At 40.8% G+C, this 19,845-nt stretch overlaps 1 protein-coding gene across 1 annotated transcript in view; it reads left to right on the forward strand.

Moving 5' to 3' along the window:
* The first annotated feature begins 545 nt into the window (after nt 1-545).
* LOC125892792 (uncharacterized) overlaps nt 546-19,845 on the forward strand; it is a 44,323-nt gene continuing 25,023 nt past the window's right edge. The window contains exon 1 of the mRNA XM_049583027.1: nt 546-640. The gene's annotated coding sequence lies outside the window, so the exon portion shown is untranslated. The remainder of the gene's footprint in view (nt 641-19,845) is intronic.

The following is a 19,845-nucleotide window of genomic DNA, read 5'->3' on the forward strand; positions in this document are numbered from 1 at the left end:
TATATAAAGGTAGAAAAATAAATAAAATACAGAGGAGGAGAATAGAATATGAAACAGCTTTTATTTCATTAAAAACTAAATGAAAACAACGAAATAGGAGGGCTATTCCTGACCAGCGCGTCAAAAGACATGCAGGCCAGGGAAACGAAACAAACAACCCCATGAATCTCTTTATTAATAGCCTATAAAATGACGTGTTTTCTCCTGCGGGACGGGAGAAGACACAAAATCAATGCATCTTTATTATTGTGCGGGCATAAATTCTTAGAGTTTTGCGGGAGCGGGCGGGAGTGGACATACACATTGGGGGTGCGGGCAGGAGTGTAACACACACGTTGCGGTTGCAGGCGGTAATGGTCAGAAATTTAGCGAGAGCGGGCAGGAGCGGGATGAAGAAAACAGTCCCGCGCAGGGCTCTAGTACCTACAACCCCACATCAACATTGAAACGGCTCAACTCTGACCTGATAATAAGCACAGGGTAACATTAGCTGAGTGATGCTAACAGTTAGTCCTGTCACTGTGTGTGTGTTTGTGTGTGTGTGCAGGTGGACTCTCACCAGCTGTTACCCAGTGCAAGGCTCATACTCCTGCAGCAGGGGTCTCATGATAAACACAGAAAGCGACAGCAGAGCAAGGAGGTTAGTGAAGAAATACACTGCCCGCAGCTCTACAATGAAATAAGATTTTACCCATTTTAAATAGTAAAAAAATACATAAAAGTCATGTTCACATGTGGGAGGGTGGGCGGCGATTACTCCATACTTTGAATAAAAACTGACAAACAAATGAGTACTCAAGTATTAATGCCTATCCCTAATACGCAGCGCCAATTAAAAGATATTAGAGTTATGTTGGGTGACTGTGTGTCCTCAGTGGGCCTTTTACCCAGAAAGCACTCTTCATATGAAAGTGAAAAATCAGTGAACAGGCATGAAGATGAGATAAGAGAGCGCCTCTTTAGTCTCAACATCGCCTTTTTATGATTATTTATAATGCCTGTAGGAGTGAAGTGATGGCCTCAGCTACATGACAACAGGCTGATGCAGAAATTGGGATTGGGAAGTATAGCTGTTTCCAGACAGATTTGCTTCTCCTATACAGGGGAAGGTGCAAATTCAATTACTTATTTGTGCATGTATCTAGCCTGCAGGCCAGGCCTCACAATCTAAATGGTAATCGCGAGCCTATTTATTTTTTGTTGTGGTTTCTAACAGTAGTGTTATATCGGTACCTTGTGAGGACGCTCCTCACCAACATATCTTCATTACCTCATGCGACGCTTGACATAATGATTATGTTTAATCCCCGGTAAAGCAGCCGCCACTTTGTAAGTGGCATAAATAAAGAGTCATTTGGAGATAGATGGAGGCAGAGCGACTGATGTTTATGCTCCTGATCTAATTCTCAATTTATTTCAAATTGACTTACTGTTTTATTAGATTACCTATCTCTCAGTTTCCTAAAGGTTAACTTATTCAGTCACGTTTTGTGATTTATTTAACATTTGTTCTCACAACCTGGTTTGACCGAATAACAGCATTCACGGGTGACTTTAAGATGGACAAGCCGTTGGAGTGTTTGTTTGCCCCCAGCTTCACCCTGCCAGGCTGAATACGCTGAGACATTGTTTTGATTTCAGGCCGAGCTCCACTACTGCCTGTATCAGATTGTCTATGAAGGGGGAAGAAAACTACTACACCCTGCCCTGCAATCTTCACTTGGCTGAAGTAAATTGCTTTCATTTTGGCTAGGCTCCCCTTTGTTATAATGTGACAAGGCTACTGATTAGACGAGAGGGAGATCAATAAACTGTCAAGCTTGTGGCTCAAAAGCAGTATGGGGAAATCAAGAGAGAGACTTTCTCCACCCTGTCACTGGCTGGAGTTCACATCAAGCCTCCGGTCTTGAGGGTTAACACCCGCATCTGAATCGACACTTGGGAGTTTAATCTCATGACTAACCAGTTAACCGTGGATAACGATGTGGCGACTACTTAGTATCTTAAACATGACATTTTATCATCATGACTTCATCACAAGATAATGCTTGTTGACATGTTGGCTTCTGTGTATCATTATACACAACGGGAAGGTGCTGGGTAGGTTGATTTTTTTTTTTTTTTTACTTTTGGATAGAGATAGGCTGCTTTTCCTTGTTTCTAGCCTTTATGCTAAGCTAACTGGCTGCTCAAGCTACATATCTGTCATACAAGCATAAGAATGGTATCCATCTCCTTGCCTAATTCTTGGTCTCTCTACCATATACTATACTATCCTCACTCATACATACAAGCGCACTAATGCTGATTTATTTGTGGCAGCCCGCCACAATATGAGCATTGACCATCACATCGTGATTTTCTTTTTTTTTAGCTATTTAAAATCGAATAGCCGATAAAATAATGTAATTGAAAAGTTGTCGCCTGACTCTGTCTGCAGTCACCACCCTGTTGCTCACTCAGTGCCCCGCCCTCAGCACCATCTGATTGGTTATACATCACAAGTAATAGCCTATCAATACTAAAGGCTGCTGTGCCTTTGGTAGGCAAAGACAAACTTCACCTGGAGCTGCTTGGGTGAGGGTGTGCTGTGTTGTGTGTCGAATGTAAGGCAGCAGATATTGCTGAAGTTGTAATAAACATCACAATCTTCTATACTGCAGTTGCAAAAACACCCGCTACCGCCACAGATACAATCTAATTCTGTGGGAAACATTGGAATTGTGGCTCAAGCGCTTGTTGGCATAGTTATTATGTCATGACAGTAAGCTTTTGGAGACAACAGTCAATATTTTGGAAGATCCGGTTAAGCAAATGAGCCAAGACTTTCTCCTCTGTGTGCTGGTTCTCTCGGCTAATCTCTATAAACAGATATCTGCATATGAATGCAGATGAAATTTTAAAAAGCTAATATTAAGCTAAATTATTGTCAGGGGTCTGTGATCACATTTTGGCCAATGCATTCCACCTTTTCACACGGACTGTTAACCTGCCACTCAAACATGATCAGTCAATACTACTCAGACTATAGACGAACTACCAACTACCAAAATCCCATTGCCTCCAGATTCTGCAGAATATGCAGATATCTCTTTATAAAGATAATGGGCTTGTATGTGTTTTCTATTTGCTACAAAACACCCGACTAAATGTCATCTGATGTTTGTGTTAGTTCAAAAATATATCTGTGCTCTTGATCAGTGACTGACTGCTATTTTAATACCACATGTTGCTGCCCTATTGCATCCCCATATGCACTACAGCACACAGAAATCTGGCATGGACCTGCTAACTTGGCTAAATAACACAGCACCGTAGACAGAAACAAAAACAAATGGTTGGTTGATGCTTCACCACATCATTGGAGCCGTCAATTAGTTGCTTTATGTCATTGTCTTCCATTGGAAATCACTTGTAGCATGTTGCTTTGTTGCTCGTAGTGCGAACACAGCTCAACATGTACACGCTATGCATGAACAGTAGTGACTTTTATCATTCCTAAAAACACACTTCTGTTATCAGGATGTACAGTAACCTCCTTAGTGGACACACACATTAAGCTGCCATGTATCTGTTCATATAAGTGCACTGCCATTGTTGAAGTCAACACAGGAACACATTTGCCCCCAGCTGTGAGCAACCTTAAGCCATCTATGATGCCGTGAAATATTTTTTCTCCCTTTTTTTTGCTGAAGGGAGGGACTGGTGCTCATTGACAGTGACGCTGATAGGATCGAGCAGGTGTCCTTTTGATGTCCTCAGCACAGTTATTAACAAGTCATATTGTATGTGAAAACCAATCATAAAGGATAACAGGCAGTAATAGCTGTTGTCTCAGCATAATTGTTTAGAACTCAGGATGCACAGAGAGAGGGGTGGTGAATGACATGCACCGCGGAGACACAGTTGCGCTCTCTGCCTTTTGAAGATTGTCCTTGTCCATGAAGGGAAATGGAGCAGCAGGTAGCTATTTGCCATCCAATTAGGGATTATTCGTGGAGTTCAACAAGCACACACCTGAAAACTGTTTTTCTTTTTTTCATAAATTTCCAATACTCCTCTTTAATGATAAAGATAGTGGGACGCTAATGAATGTCGCAGACTCAGACACATTCCTCCAGGAAGCCGCGGCCAATCACGTTTCAGATCTTTTTATCTATTAATGAGTAGATAAGAGTCTCAGCAATGCCTGCAGTGTAAGCTGTAAGTTTGCCATGAATTAATCGCTATGCTTAGTTCATTAAGCCTAAAGCGTGGTGAAGCCCTTTCACACAACTGACACCATCCAGCACAGTGCTGTTAAATGTGCGACAGCTGTGGGTTTGATACAAGGGGAGGTTACTCTCGCTGTTGTTAATGCACAACAGGGACAGGCTTCTGTTAAACACGATACCCAGGGAACAACATTTGATTCTTGGATACTGTGACAAAACATGTCACGCTTACCTGCAGTGTCAGTTTAGACTGAGATAAATTACACCACATCAGGTAAACACGCCTGATGAAAAATATATAGGTTCCCGCAGAGCGCTGTCGTTGAACACGCCACGGTTTGTTATGTGGAGATCTTTAATTATGGGATTCACATGTGGCTTCTCAAAGGCTTTCACAGAAAATTATACCACAAGAGTGAAATGGCTTTGCGTACATAATACCTACATTTTGGGATTATCCCCTTTGAGACTTAAAGAGTTGTTGATGGAAAAGCCCAGGGGGCAGAAGGCACATCCACTTCACTTTGATCCTGACAGAAAGATGGCTGCCTCCCAAAAATATCATCTCTTCTCAGCTTGACCCACTTGTTTGCTCTTATCTTCAGCATGTTGAGGGGGAGTGAAATGATATGCTGTTGCCGGTAGAAATTGATTCCGAACCTTTCTCTCTATGCGACGGTGTATTTAGTAGATTCTAAGTGAGACATGATGTATGCCATTTTGTGGATGCTTTTATCCAAAGTGACTTACCATCCTGCAAGTGCATGCATTATTAGCATGAGTGGACCCAGGGAATGTATGAGCTATAATATACTCAATGAGCTGTACAGGGTTTGGACAAAGTCACTCACACTGAAGGCTGGTAGCAGATAAGAGTATGTCACCCTGTTTAAACTGCCTTTGTCTATAATAGGGCTGCAGGATGTACAGTATATGACTACAGGTCCTCGCAGTGTCACAAGTGCAGGTAGGTCACTGAGCTGGACAAATTCAGGTCTCCAGCAAGGTGACTTGTCATGTGTGCCTGTGTCGTGTGTAACCCCCACCGAACGCCATGTGTGAGACGATGCGCTCAGATCAGATGGTAGAAAGAGACCCTTACTTATGTTTACACCCGCGAACTTCGTCACTGTCACCATCCCAGCTGTGTTGTTTTTCACCAGAGCTGCTTCTTACCCTGGTGGGCTTAATGACCCTCAACGCAAGCCTGTAAAAAGGACACCATTATTAGTCTTCCTTAATAAAGTCAGATTGTTTCAGAAAGATGTCAGAATGTGTTTCTAAATACGGTGCCTATTCTTCCATTTGTCAGCCTGATGCAAATGCTCTTATCATCAGCAGCAGAAACAGTTGGTTATGATCTCCGATAATTGATTCCGCAACGAGTGTACGTCTTCAAAAAGATGCGGGGGGAAAAACCACTGAGAGACATCATTAAAAAATATTAAACATGTAAACGAGGAAATCTTTTCCCCCATTTCAGTAATCATCATTGTCAAACAAAGTGTTCTTTTTTCAGTATTAACTGGATTGTCTGGATTCCTACAATAAGAAATTGTTATATTAATTAAAAAAAGGAAAAATGTGTTTTGTTTTGTTTGGGTTCTTTTTTTTTTTTTTTTTTCCCTCCACGTACAGCAAGGAAGGAATCGGAGTGAACAAGGACTGTGCCAGTGAGATAAGGTGTAGAGTCTCTTTTGCCGTCTTATCAGTATCCTCTGCAGTCTTAGTACTGCCACAGCTCCAGTGGGAATTGACAATAACAACCGAAATTTTTTTTTTTGCCTCTTGCTTTTTCTGCAGATGGATTTGCGGGATCTTAAAGTATGAAAGCTGTTGCCAAGTCCCAGTATTAAACGCTATCTTCCCTCATTTAGTCAGAGAGAACTCCAGGAAACTCAAATACATTTACTCAACTTTACAGGTGTTATTGACATGGACACACTAGAAGGGCATTCCATATTTCTATTAGTCCCCATACTGGCTTTTGTACTGTTCCCAGCAATTCAAATGTAGGCAAGAGGCTGAGATTGAAGAATTTTGTCATAGTCGAGGGTAAGGTGAAGTTATTTCTCCTGGAGTGTCTGGCACTGATAAGTATCTGTATAGCTAGACGTTTTACTACATTTTGCCTCTTCATATAGTCACTGTGGTTCATGCGTGAAATAATTTACCATACTCTGTTCATATTCTCACATCTGGCACTGAAATGTGCATTCTGATGATAATGGTAACATGTCAGTGAAATGCCAATCCAGCAGGGGTCTGTAGTCTATGTGAGCTGAAAACATTATTTCTTTCCCTTCACACTGATGTACTTTATATAAGCACAGTCTGCCCCAAACTAATGAATATGACAACACAAAGCTTAGGAAAACACTGATTAAAACACGAGGAACACAATGCAGTAATTCCTATTTTATGACAACAAATCATGCATTCAGAGTCAAGCTGAAGCAAAAGTACAGAATTATTATCTGCAAAATGTAAAGTAAATTTACTGATGCAGAATCAGCAGAATGCCCCCATATACTGTATTACTGAATGATAGATTTTTTAAGGTTCACAGTTTGTTCTTGACCATGGATTTATGCATTGACAAACAGCATTTCCATAGGGAGTTAAACACATTGGATACTGTCATATGTAACATTGTAGTACGTACGTAAGATCCAGTGTGTAGGATTTAAGGGCATCTGTTGGCAGAAATGGAATATAATATTCGTAACTATGTTTTTATCAGTGTATAATCACCTGAATCCTTGAATCCAAATAAGAAGCATGTCGTCCACCATGTTGTTTCCACAGTAGCCCAGAACGGACAAATCAAACACAGGCTCTAGATAGTGCTGTTCATGTTTTTGTGTCAAGCACTGAAGTTCTCCCTGCAGGCGCATGGAAGAAGTTTCAGTTCTGCAACCTCACCACTAGGTGTCACTAAATCCCTCACACTAGACCTTTAAATAGTGCAGTTTGATGTTGCTGTCAGTGTTGGGAAGGTGACTTTTGAAATGTATTAGTTTACAGATTACTAGTACCCTGTTAAAAATATAAGTTGTGTAACTATTTTAATTACTTCAACAAAGTAATCTTATTATATTTTAATTACTTTTCCAACAAATGTTTTAAACTAGGGAAATACAATCCCTAAAAACATTAAGTGCATAAGTGTTGCACTCAAATTTGCTGACTTGTGTTGTATGGAAATGTGCCAAAGGAAAGAATTTCTCCATGTCCAAAAGATGTAAAGCATCAGAATGAGTGTTATATTCTACACATAAGGTTTCTACAGAAAATATATTTGGATGTAACCCCTTTGTAATCACCAATGTTTTCTTTAGTAACTGCTATTTAATTACCAATTTTTACATGTTACATTTATTTTGGATTAAATTACATGCAACTAGTTACACACAAACACTATTTATAGCTGGGTGAGAGGAAGTCATGGTGCTTTCCATTTGCACTGGGAAGTTGGAATTTCCACTGGAACACCCCTGAGGTCTATTTCTGACCCAGAAAGTCAGAGTAACCTCACCAACCACGACCTCAAAATACAAGATGGCTGCTCCGTGCAACAGTAATGATAGCTGTATTAATTCACTGTTTATTTGCATTTCTGTTGTATTTGTGTCTCATTAAAGCAGTCGTACACACTGTCTGTCTACCTTCTATCTGTGGACATGTTGCTACAGTGTTTGTATGCGTAAAATGCAGCATTATGTGTTCTTATCAACTGGTGTTGCTACTGTAGCTGTGGCTAACTTGGCTAGAACCGGTATTGCCGGCAATATCTTGGTTTTCCAACTTGTATTGGGTGGGCTGAGGTGTCAGTCCCAGCTCTGAACACCAACTTTCAAGGTAAATGGGTAACAGCAGTTATTTAATGTATTTAACACATCTGTAACATTGAAGTACATAAGGAAAGTAAAAGTATCTCAAATCTGTGTATACACAGTTACACTTTACCACTGCCGGTCTTAAAACCATGTGTGCTTTGCAGTAATAACATAGCAATGATGTGATTGTCATGATAAATTAGTGGTTAAAGAAGTGAGATAAGATTAGAAGTTAGTTTTTGCCCTGAAGGGCGAGTGAGGCAACAAAACTGTCCAGACAACCTTTATGAAATACACAATATATCCACTCCGTTCCAGTTTGTTTATTAAACTGCTTCATTTTTTTTTTTACACTGGGCTGTAAAAAAATGCTATACATTTAACAGACTGTCTCCCACATACCCTAAAACCTTAACAAGCAGCAGAGATATTAAATGATTAATTTCACTGGGAAAGATCGCATGGTGGCTCAGGCTTCCCCTCGCTCTGCTTGCATAGCTCCTTTTTGTCCTTTGTGCGACATATAGAGCAGGACGGAGGGGCTGCAGAGAGGTGACTAATGTATCCAGGTGGGTCATATCTAGCTGGCTGTATAATAAGCAGAATGGGATCAAATTTTTGAAAGTGGAAACGGATCAGGAACGGTATCCCACCCTCTGTGAAAGTAATGTAGTGACCTTGACCAGACTTGGAGCTCAGCTTTGGGTATTTTGCCAGAGGTTGCTCCAAGGTTATTTGGCTTAAGCCTTTCAGTGTCTCTGTCAGTCATTGTGAAGTTGAGTGTTGTAATGTTGAAAACCAAGATGAGCCATTCTCCCCCGAAAATATACAAAGGCAAACTATTGAGAGACACAGTTGATCAGGCTGAAAATTCCCACTGAGCAATGCTTTATCTGTTATTGACCTATTGACTGACCAAAGTACCATTTTCTCTAAGCACAATTGGCTGTGAAAAACAAAAATAACCAAAAAAGAGGGATAGCGTAAGAGTGAAATGAGGCATTCAAATGCTCCTCAGAACGCAGCAGTGGATCTAGACAGACGATCCACAAAGACAGAAGCGCAGTATTACTGTTGAGAGCGACAGTTTACAAACAGCTGCACAGTGCCATCTAGAGGCGCCTGAGGCAACAGTGGAGAGAGTGAAATAGGAGAGAAACAGCCCAGAGCAGAGTCTCGTGCAGGTGTCGCCCACATTTCTGCAGGTGTGCATTCTGGGTATCAGATGGTGAGAGGTGATATCTGTCTCCAGCACATGCACACGCTCAGATCCTCTCCAGGTGAAAAGAAGGCAACATGTCACTGCATTTGCTGATTCTGTTCTCCCCACACAACTAATCCTTTACTGATCCTATTTGGGAAAAAAAAATGTGATGCAACCAAAACTGGAGCAAGAATGTCTTTTAGCAGGGCAGACCCAGCCTGTTAGGAAGCAAAGAGAGCAAAAAAAAAACGAAAGATACGGAGTACCGTGAAATGTGTCGAGGTTGTGTAGCTGTCAAAAACATCACATTTTGAAAGTGTCTGCTGTTGAGTAGCTATGCTTTGTCCTTTTCTGTTTTAATCACCAGCGCTCTACTGTCCCCAGTAGCAGTGTGACATCTTTAACACTGCAGGTATACAGCCTCCAGATATATGCTGTCATCAATTTTCCTGCCCACTGAGCACACATTGTTCATGTTCAGTACACCCTTGTCACTAAAGTCAAACCTCGCTGTTCTCATGCTCTCTCGCGGTTAAAATTTACCAATTCAACTTGACCAAACGGACAAAAATACACTGTTACAGCTGCCAGAGCTGAGGGATGTGAGAAAATACTCAACAGCAGAGAGAAGAGGTGATATTTGTCCTAAAATAAATGAGATGAATGGATAGATAAATGCAAAGTAAACGTGGTATTTATTTGCAATTAAGAGCCCGTGTTCTGAAATGCTAAAGGTTTGTTCCTGCTGTGACGGTGGCATTTTAGAGGAAGATTTGTTTCCTTCGCCATGAAAAGAGTTCAATTGCAGATGGGCAGCACTGACAAAGAAAAGCAAGCTAATTATATCAGTGGAGGAAGCTTTCCCCTCAGACCTTGAGCAGGTTTACTGAGTTATCTTGGTGCTTTGGCTGAATAAAACCAAGAACACCATCAAATGCGTAGCAAGGACTGGCATAAAAAGAGTTTTACTTTAAAAAAAAATTAACAAATAACTATATAATGTGGAATTAACAACTAATAATGTGGCTTTGTGGTACCTTGCACCCAGCAGGCATCCATTCATATGCTGTGCTTGTGGATTCTGACAGTGAGAGGCAAAGACAGATAAATGTGTACAGATAAAAATGTTTGAGAGCAAGCAATTGATTTTGTTTTCATGCAATGTTTGTGAGTATGCGCTGTATTTGTGTGGAAGCTGAGTGGGTGGGTGGCGGGTGAGATAAGGTTAGAAGCGCCATATTCTGGAAGAAGAAATGGGGACAAAAGTCTGGAGTGGGCCCCAGTCTGAATTAATTGCCAACACCTAAAGCAAATGTAACCTCAATTTAGCCACCCGATGATTACAGAGGTCACCGGAGCTCTTGGAGCTCTTGTCCTCATTCTCATCAAAAAATGTGTTCCTTGAGGGCTTATTGTGACTTTTACCAATGTCACAGTTAAAATATTCCAAATGTGGAATCTTTCTAGGACCTCTACATCTGTTCTGAAACAATTATGTATGCACAGGAACGTGTATTGAGGCCTTAAACCTATTTCTGTTAAATTCCTTTCTTATCTGTGAAATATCACTACAGTCATTTGCTAAACTGTATCAGGCGTCCACAGAGGGTCATTGGTAACATCACAATAACAAACACAGATTTAGCTCAAAACCAAGCACAAAAATAGACATTGTGTTCTGTCATACTGGCAAAGTACAGGTGTGAGTGAGTCTATGTGCACAATAACACGACCCAAATGCAGCCGTAGTGTTATTAGTTACATCTGTGTTATCAATAGCAACTAGTTTGACAAGTGAGGATGACATAGGGCTATGTGTTGGAGGATTTTTAGCCATGCTAGCTTGGCTAAAAAATACCTACACTCTAGGTATCCACCAGTGGTCCAGACTAAAATATCTCAAAAACTATTGGATGGGTCACCATGAAATTTGGTACAGATATCCATGATCCCAAGAAAATGAATCCTAATTATTCTGATGATCCCATGACTTTTCCTCACCATCAGGAGGATCACATTTCATATGTATTGTCATCAAATTTGCAATTGGAATCACCTATTCCATTTGTTTATGACTAAATACCTTTAAAAATGTGAAATTCCCGTCAGCTCCAGGGAAACTTTGTGTTTCATGCTAATTAGCAAATGTTAGCATGTAGGGGTGTGACATATCATCTCGTTCACAATAATAGCGGTATATTTTTGATATGATATGAAAAATTCATACCTGATACTTGCTATATTAAGTTATTACAGACTCTCCCATGGTTCCAAAAAGAGGAGCAGCTTCAGTAGTGTGGAATAAACTGTGGCGTCCTGAATGTTTTATGAACAGCCCCGGACTTCTCAGACACTTTTAGCGAGTTACCACTCAGATGGAGCTCAGTCAGCGGCTCCTCTGGCAGCAGCACAGCATCTTTCCCTGCACACATAGGCATACCTAGTGTCAGGATCCCACACTTTCTTCCCTGTTGAAGCCTCACGTTTTATTGCCTGTATCCACTTTTGTCTTCTACAAGGTTCTGTTCTTCTGCTCAGCAGCTGATAAAAGCTAAGCTCTGGGTTTTTAGCCATATTAGCCATGCAGCCCCCACCACACAGCAACTTTTCGGCATTTGGACTTAGGGAAAACTCAACAGGCTGGAAACGGAGGGGAAAGTGTGAGGGGAAAGCAGGCTTCGTTTTCCCTTTGGGGGCGTGGCTTTCAGATTATGACGCGTTGCGCTCTGGGAATCCACGAATAAGTGGTTACCATCATTATTTTTTAAACAGTCTATGATCAGCATGCATGCTGGCTTTTAGCTTTTGCTCAAGAACACTCTCACAGAGCCGCTAGCATGGTTATAGACTCCTGTTACAGGATGCCCTGTGTCTTCTTTTATTCTTGTCATGACCGAAATATTCAGATAGACATATCAGTACAACATGTGTGGAGAGAAGCGGCTGTTAAAATCCAGCGGGCCTCATTTGTATGCTATTTGGAAGGAAAGACTTTAAATGTTACCTCAGACTGATTGGAGTAATTAGATGTGAAGTCAAGGCGCACATTTAGTTTTGATGTTAATAGTACTGCTGCTGATGCAGGGGTTTAATGCTTTACGTTTGTACGTGCTCACATTATGATCACATTTGACGGCTGATGAAACAGAGTAAACAGGATGTGATGGATCCATTGGATGTTCGGGGTTAGAGAGGACTGAACAGCGTTCTAGTCAAATAACAGCTTGACACTGGATGAGTTTGTGGTATAACTGGCTGGACAGGTGACCTGGATAATGTGTACCTTGTCAAATAATGTCCTCTGAGCAGCTTGACTCATACATAATAGCAGTTGGGGTTTTTTTTGGCATATGTTTTTCTTAATCCTGCAAAACCGGCCAAACTTTAAAGCTCAGACTTTTCAATTTACACCATCTATACAGGGAGAAATTCAGTGTAGAGGAGGCACATGAACCAGTTTCAAAACAGGAATGTAGTTTGATATCAGTTTCCATTTTCAAAGCTCAGAGTAATTTATTTAGAGTGAAGCATCATGACAGAGATGTGAGAACTGACGTGCAGTTTAGTGCAGAGGAGCAGTTTTTGTGTGTGCTACATTGCTTTAGGCATCCTAATAATTAACCTTTTAGACCTGTGTTTTCTGAAGAGGGCAAACGCAGTTCAGACTTTGAGGAAATGAGTGTGTGGCGGAGTTCAGTGTCACACCCTCTCAGGGGCATACTGTGGATGTCCCGCTTCTGCTGTGCATGCACCTCACTGCATAAGATGTTTTCATTGATATTGTGAGCCAATTCGTGTTTCAACTGAAACATTATTGAAGTTCATTCGCGGCATGCTTCAGGCAATTCCTTTAGGGAATAGCCTTGTTCTTTGTCTCCCATGTCACTATCTCAGCCTGCAGGCAGCATATCGATCCATCTTGCAAATCCCTCATGCTAAAACTTCCTCTCAAATAGAGTGCAGGCTCACAGATGTTCCAGCCACATGTTACTGTTATCAGGTAAGAAAAATATTTAACTAGTAGTTTTTTTTATTTATCTTGCATAAAAAAGGACTGATTTATTTGGTCATTATAGAACGAGTGTTACAGATTTGTGAGCAACATTATGCGTATAATTCTCACAAACATTGTTATTGACCGTATCGCTTCACCTGGTGGCTGTAATGTTCATTACCTCCTGGATCAATCATTTATATGGGTGCTGTTAATGACAAAAACACCTGTAAAGGCTCTACATGCCTTCTGAAAATTAAGCTTTCTTATAAACAGTGACGTTTAAGAACCCCCAGCATAAGGAGGCTTATCACAATTATGCGACTTGGGCTATTTTTGGTGCAAGCTGTGTGGAGAGGAGGCACTACGGGCAGTCATCAACACTGCATGTTCACAGATTTGTTTTGGATATGTGGAAAAGTGAGACAGAGAAATCTGTCTCCTTGATATGCCAGATGTTTCCTCAGGAGCTTCTCATACAGCCCCAGGCTAGACAACAAAGAGACACAGAGTTCATTGAATCATAATGTTGTCTCCTCTTCCTCAGCATGCTAACTTCTTGTGTTGTTGTTATCGTTGTACTGTCGTACGTGCAACATATAAATTATTTTTTAGAAAACACTTTGGAAATTGGAATGTTGTAAATGAATAAGTTATATTTCCTGGAGTAGATTTTATATTAGCAGCAGTAAACATAACCCTAAACATAGATAACAACATCCTGCATACATGCAAATAAACATACATACTGAGATGGTTTGTTTTTTAAGAAGTCCAGTGTAATGTGTTGCACTAAGGCATCATCCAACAGCATCTGAAACACTCTTTTCCCACACAGTTCCAAAATTGGATTTGCACTTGGGGCGTAATGACACATCAATCTGGATCAATATATCAATTTGGCAATCAGCAATCCAGTATCATTGATGTAAAGTGAAAATATGGGAACATACTGTCGTCTTCAAGATGCCTTTATTTTTAAATTCCTATTCCATCCAAACGCACCTTCTTCTTAAACGTTTAAACAACGCTAGGGGCCTTGCACCAGGCATATTATGGTAAGCAGCCTAGAAAAAGACTGAGGATAATTACTGATTTCGTCTCATGTCCATTGCAGGCGCCTGAATTGAATTGGATCAAAATCATATTGTGTTAGACTTTGTGATATTAGCAAATATCCTCTTGTTGTACTACAAATCAAAATACTGTTGTATCACAATGAAACTTGTGATTTACATCTCTAATTTGCACACAACTGTCTTCCTCACCTTGCACGTGTTTTTTCATGTGTAAAACCAAGTGCAACATCGTGAACACCTTTGAAAAGAGACCATCTGAAAGTGTGCAGTGAAAGTGTGCAATGGCTCTCTCAATAATGGTTGGCTTTTCGCCCCAACTTCAACTGTTGCTATTTGAAACAGATTTTTCTTCCTTGTGATCAGATTTATCTATTCATTTGATCGATTGTGAGGAGAGTGCATTCATGTAATAGTCTGCTCAGTGATGGAATTGTATAGTGTGAGATTGGGGGTAAGACCAGACAAGCACGTTGCTTCTTCTTACTCCTTTTCAGACATGAAATGTTATGATTTCGCGTTTGTCTCTGTTTTGTAGGGGTTTTTTGTCTTTCCTACAATATACTGTATTTTATTTTAACAGTACACAAACACGGACATGAGAAATACAGGACAGAGGATTAAAAGATGACGAAAACAGGCCGTACCATGTCCACAGGAAGGTTGAAGCTGAAAGGTAGCATCCACGGGGTAATGATCATGGGTGGTCAGGGAAGGTCCATCGAAGACATAGTGTCCTGGCAGATCGAAGCAAAGTATAGTCCAATGCAAAGAAGCAGTCCAATGTAGATAGTCAGCTTGACTCCTTACCCTTTTGGTATGTTCAGTTAAGGGTCCCCAGATTTTAGAAAACTTGATGACGGAGTTAGACAGAATGTACCGAATTTCTTCAAGATGTAGACAAGAAACCATGTGATTCAGCCATTTTGTAAAGCAAGGAGCAGATATCCATTCTCGCAAAATAACCCTTTTTGATATGACTGTACCAAACATAAGAGCTTGTTGTAATGCAGGGGGAAGAGTCAAGGAGTAATCAAATCAGCCCAGGGACTAATTGTTTGCTATATATGTTACTTTACAATTAAAAAATGTCTGCCCAGAAATTCTTGAGTTTGGGGCAAGACCAGAAAAGGTAACCTAAGGTCCCCACGCATGATTTACACTTGTCACATGTAGCAGACACAGAGTCTAACATTCTCTTCAATTTAGCCTTGGAGAACTGCAAGTGATGTGATCAGATTTTTCTTTTATTAACATTCATTGTACAACGTGAACAATGGAAAAAGCCATTCTCAAAATGAGTAACATCTATGCATACAGTCAGTGTCTCAAAGAAAAAATAGCAGTAATAAGACAAAAGTAAATTAATAAAAGGACAAAATTGATTGTCCCACTTAAACGACCACCGCACCTCCACCTTCAGGGGATCCAGCCCATCAACTCCTGATAATATTCATTTCAAAAAGCTTTTAAGGTTCACTGAGACTGAGCTCCAGATCTCTATCATCCTCAACTCCTTCGCCACGTCTACACAGGCCATCTACAGCACCGAGTACACCATATCTAGGTACATCAAACCCCAAACTCGAAAAGGAAGGGAAAGAAAGGGGCGGCTTCCAACACGCAGTATCAGTTTTTTTGCTTTTTTGTAAGCCTGGCTAATAACACTCTCTTTTTGATCAGTGTCAAGTCGAGCTTAGACGGATCATTTCGAATGAATAAAACAGACAAATGAGGCACGCTGATCTTAAATATATCAGAGAGGTTAGAGGCAACAATTTCACAGGGTCTTGCCACTGGAGAACATTCCTAAAGCGTTTGAAAATAAGCACCAACTGCCTCTTTGAAGGCAGAATACAAATCAGGTCAGCAATTGTTTTCATTAAACAAAGCTTCCTGGGTGTCACATACACTCGATGTATAACATTTACACTTCAAAATGTGTCGACATCATTTTTAAACCATGCACTCTGCAACAAGAATTAGAAACTTTTTATAGAACGAGAGCTAAGTACACCATATGGCTGTGGCGTGTTGCAATCTGTGATCGCCATGCAACAGTAGCTTCAATGTTGGGATGGATGGATGGATGGATGGATGGATGGATGGATGGTCTGCTGAGTGTTGCACCCTTCCTCAACTTGGGAAGTTTTTCCTGATATGCCTGCAACAACAGTTGACACAGAGTTGAACCTACAAGTTCTAAAAGTCACATGTACAAACACACACTCACTCCCTATGCATGTATTTACACCACTAATGTCGTATAGTAACCATACCAGCACATCATCACGTCATTGTCCCATGCAGTCTGTAACATGGTGCATGTCAGTGCTAATCAAAGCGGCAGTTCACATCAGATAACACGAGCTCTTGTGCTGAGGGGAACTTGAAGGTTGACACAGTGCATGTATGGAGACCTGAGGCACATCATCCCTTTTCACTCCGCATCTACCTCCTTATAAATATAGCATCAATAGAGAGCCTGTCTGGTGTTTTGGGTGAGGAGAATGAAGCAACTCTACCTGAAGCCTCAGTGATCTTAGATGAATGGGGTGTCATTCAGGGAATAAGCAGGGCAGAGAGGGTGGATCTGATGCCAGGTGCTGCAGCTGCTGGTGAAGGCCGTTCCTCTCAGCCTCAATCACTTTCTAAAGCTTAACCTATCTCTGCGCTCCTCTGCACAGCTCGGTGGTGGAGCCTTTCATGAGCTCCTCCGCTCTTGTACAAAACTGTTTAACCTCTCTTACAAAGAGGACTTAATGTACCGCTGGAAATATCTTGTATCAATCTTGAGTCTTCAATTATAGAAGAGAAATCTTAGTGTTGTGGAAATAAAGTTTGCTTCAGCGGAATTCAGCTAGAATGTTAAAAATGACACACCTTAATTGATTTTTTTTAAATGATTGACACTTTGAAAACACATGATAGTAACATATAATCACAGGGAGACTCATGAAACTGCTTCTCATAGAGTGTCTTGATCGAACACAAGCATTGAAATATCTTAACGTGTCTTTAAAACATTTTTCAACCACTGCTCACCTCTGACCACTTCTACACAGACACAGTTAAAAACTAGGAAGGTTAACAGCACAAGTGTTAACTTGGAAACTTCAAAATGTTTTGGATGGATAGCAGTACAACAACAAACAGCCAGTATCATGCCAGCTAGTTTCACAGGAAAAGCTGCTTGTGTTTTCCTAAGAGAATTATTTTTGACTGTGCACAGGTGGACCTATCAATCTAGTGTCTGTTTACATGGCTGCCAGATGTTAGCTACCGTGACCAAGAGCAGTCCGTAACTTAGTGTTTTTCTTTCTTTTATTTTTTTAGGGACCAATAGAGTCCTTGACTGAAGTCGTAGACAACCATTCTGTTGTCTTAGATGGCTTTTAGTATTTTTTTAATTAATTAATTTATTTATTTAGGGGTGTGTGTGTGTGTGTGTGTGTGTGTGTGTGTGTGTGTGTGTGTGTGTGTGTGTGTTTTGTTTCCTTTTATGGAGGTTATAAAGGGTGTTTTTTTTTTTTAATGAAACTGCTTTAGAGAGCTGTTGATTCAGCCATGTTCATTTTGGAGGCTGGAGTTTGTGGTATTGTTGAACTGTCTTGTATTATACAGAGAGGTGTTCCTGTATTTTAGCCTACCCTCACAGGTATAGATGGAGTGGAACAAGTAACAGAAACAGGATCAAAATAACCTGCCTGAAGTTTGTATTTAATCCAGAATTGTTCTAATTATCTGCATTATTTTAGCTAGGGGTAACTAATAAACTGGCAACTGATGCAGACCTTATAGCAAGCAACTTTCCAAGCACTTCAACTGTCACAGACAAATTTCCAATGTTGGAATAAACTCATGAGAGTTTTACCTCAGTTACTGAGGTCATTTGGTGTAACGTTGTCTTAAAACTCAGTCCGTGCTGTCTTAAGATTTCTTCTCATCTTGTTGTTCTGACAGTTTTTCATCCTCGCTCATGTAAATGCTGAATACTGAAGTGTAATGACATGAACATTGTCAACAACCAGCAGCTGCACTCTCTCCTACACCAAACAGGAAATCAGGTGGCCTGTATACAGGGAGGGGACTCTGGTGAGGCACAAGAACGTGAGCGTGAAGTCTCGGTTCTCTTGTACCGTGGAAGAGGTGGACAATGTTTAATTTAGGGTGCTTTCACACCTGCCCTGATTGGTTTGGTTCAATTGAACTCAAGTTCGTTTGCCCCCTAAGTGCAGTTCGTTTGAGCAGATGTGAACACAGCAATCACATTTGGGTGCACACCAAAACAAGACCGAGACCTTCTTTAAGAGGCGGTCTTTATCTGGTTACAAAGGAACTCTGCTGCGGTTCGTTTGTGGTGAGAACATGTTCCGACCTCGATCCGAACCAACTGCAGTCACATGACACATTGTTTGGGTTAAACACGAGCATGTTACAGTCCTGGAGGATTATTAATGTGCACCTCCTCCTGTACTGCCTTAATATGCACATTCAGCACATCCAATGCATCAATACATTGTTTTCTAGTTGGAGCCGCGCCTTGTTTTCAAACTGTATGGTTTGACTAAAATGAACAATGACAGCAATATAGTCCACGATGAGCAGCGCTAAAATCAACCTGCGTAGTTGTCCCTCCATTGTGACATTAGAAAGTGTCACATTTATCCTGCAAGTGTACTCTTCTTCAACGTTTGGTTTGCTTCCTGGATTTTTCCCACATGGAAATTCTGACCACTCAAAAGCAGCTTTCTCATGCAAGGCATTTTATCTGGTCTGCTTGTAAATGCTACCATGACAACATGAACCAACTCTAGGCAATTATGGAACTTTGTAACAAAATTAGTCCGTGATTCGGACCAAAGCAAGACAACTCTAGGTCACAAATACAGTTTATTTTTGTTGATTATATTGATGCTGAATTGACAAGAATACTGTCAACACGTGATGCCTTTTATCTTGTATTTTTAGAGTTATGTGTTTTTGCAGACATGTAAGGAATTGTTACGTCATCATTTCTGAAGGTAGTTAATAATATTTTCCACCAGCAGCAGGATAGGAAATAACTTCAAAAGGAATCTAATTGTAGTCTTTCAAATTTTATCAGTTTAATTTTAACAGGATTTTGTAACACAGACAGTCCACTAACCTTGCAGGCAAAGAAACATTCCTGTTAGAGATCAGGTCAGGTTAATTCCACACATGGCGGAAGGGACAGGACAGGACATGATGAGACAAGACAGGGCAGCACAGGACAACACAGGAAAACAGCAGGTCAAAACACACTGCATCACTGAGCAGGACAGGACAGAACGGGACAAGCCTGGATGTCACAAGACAGGACTGGGACACAACAGAGCATTGCACATTTTAATGTGGTTGTTTCCTTTAGTTGCTGCTGTGGATGCTGTCAGCTGCAGCTGCCTCAGCTTAACAAACAGGAGCCATCCCACTTTCCATTGTGTAGTGCATTGCTAGAGATGAACACTAATTTCAGAAATAGTTTTAAGGTAAAACA

The sequence above is a fragment of the Epinephelus fuscoguttatus genome, linkage group LG8 (assembly GCF_011397635.1).
Source record: "Epinephelus fuscoguttatus linkage group LG8, E.fuscoguttatus.final_Chr_v1".
Lineage (NCBI taxonomy): Eukaryota > Metazoa > Chordata > Actinopteri > Perciformes > Serranidae > Epinephelus > Epinephelus fuscoguttatus.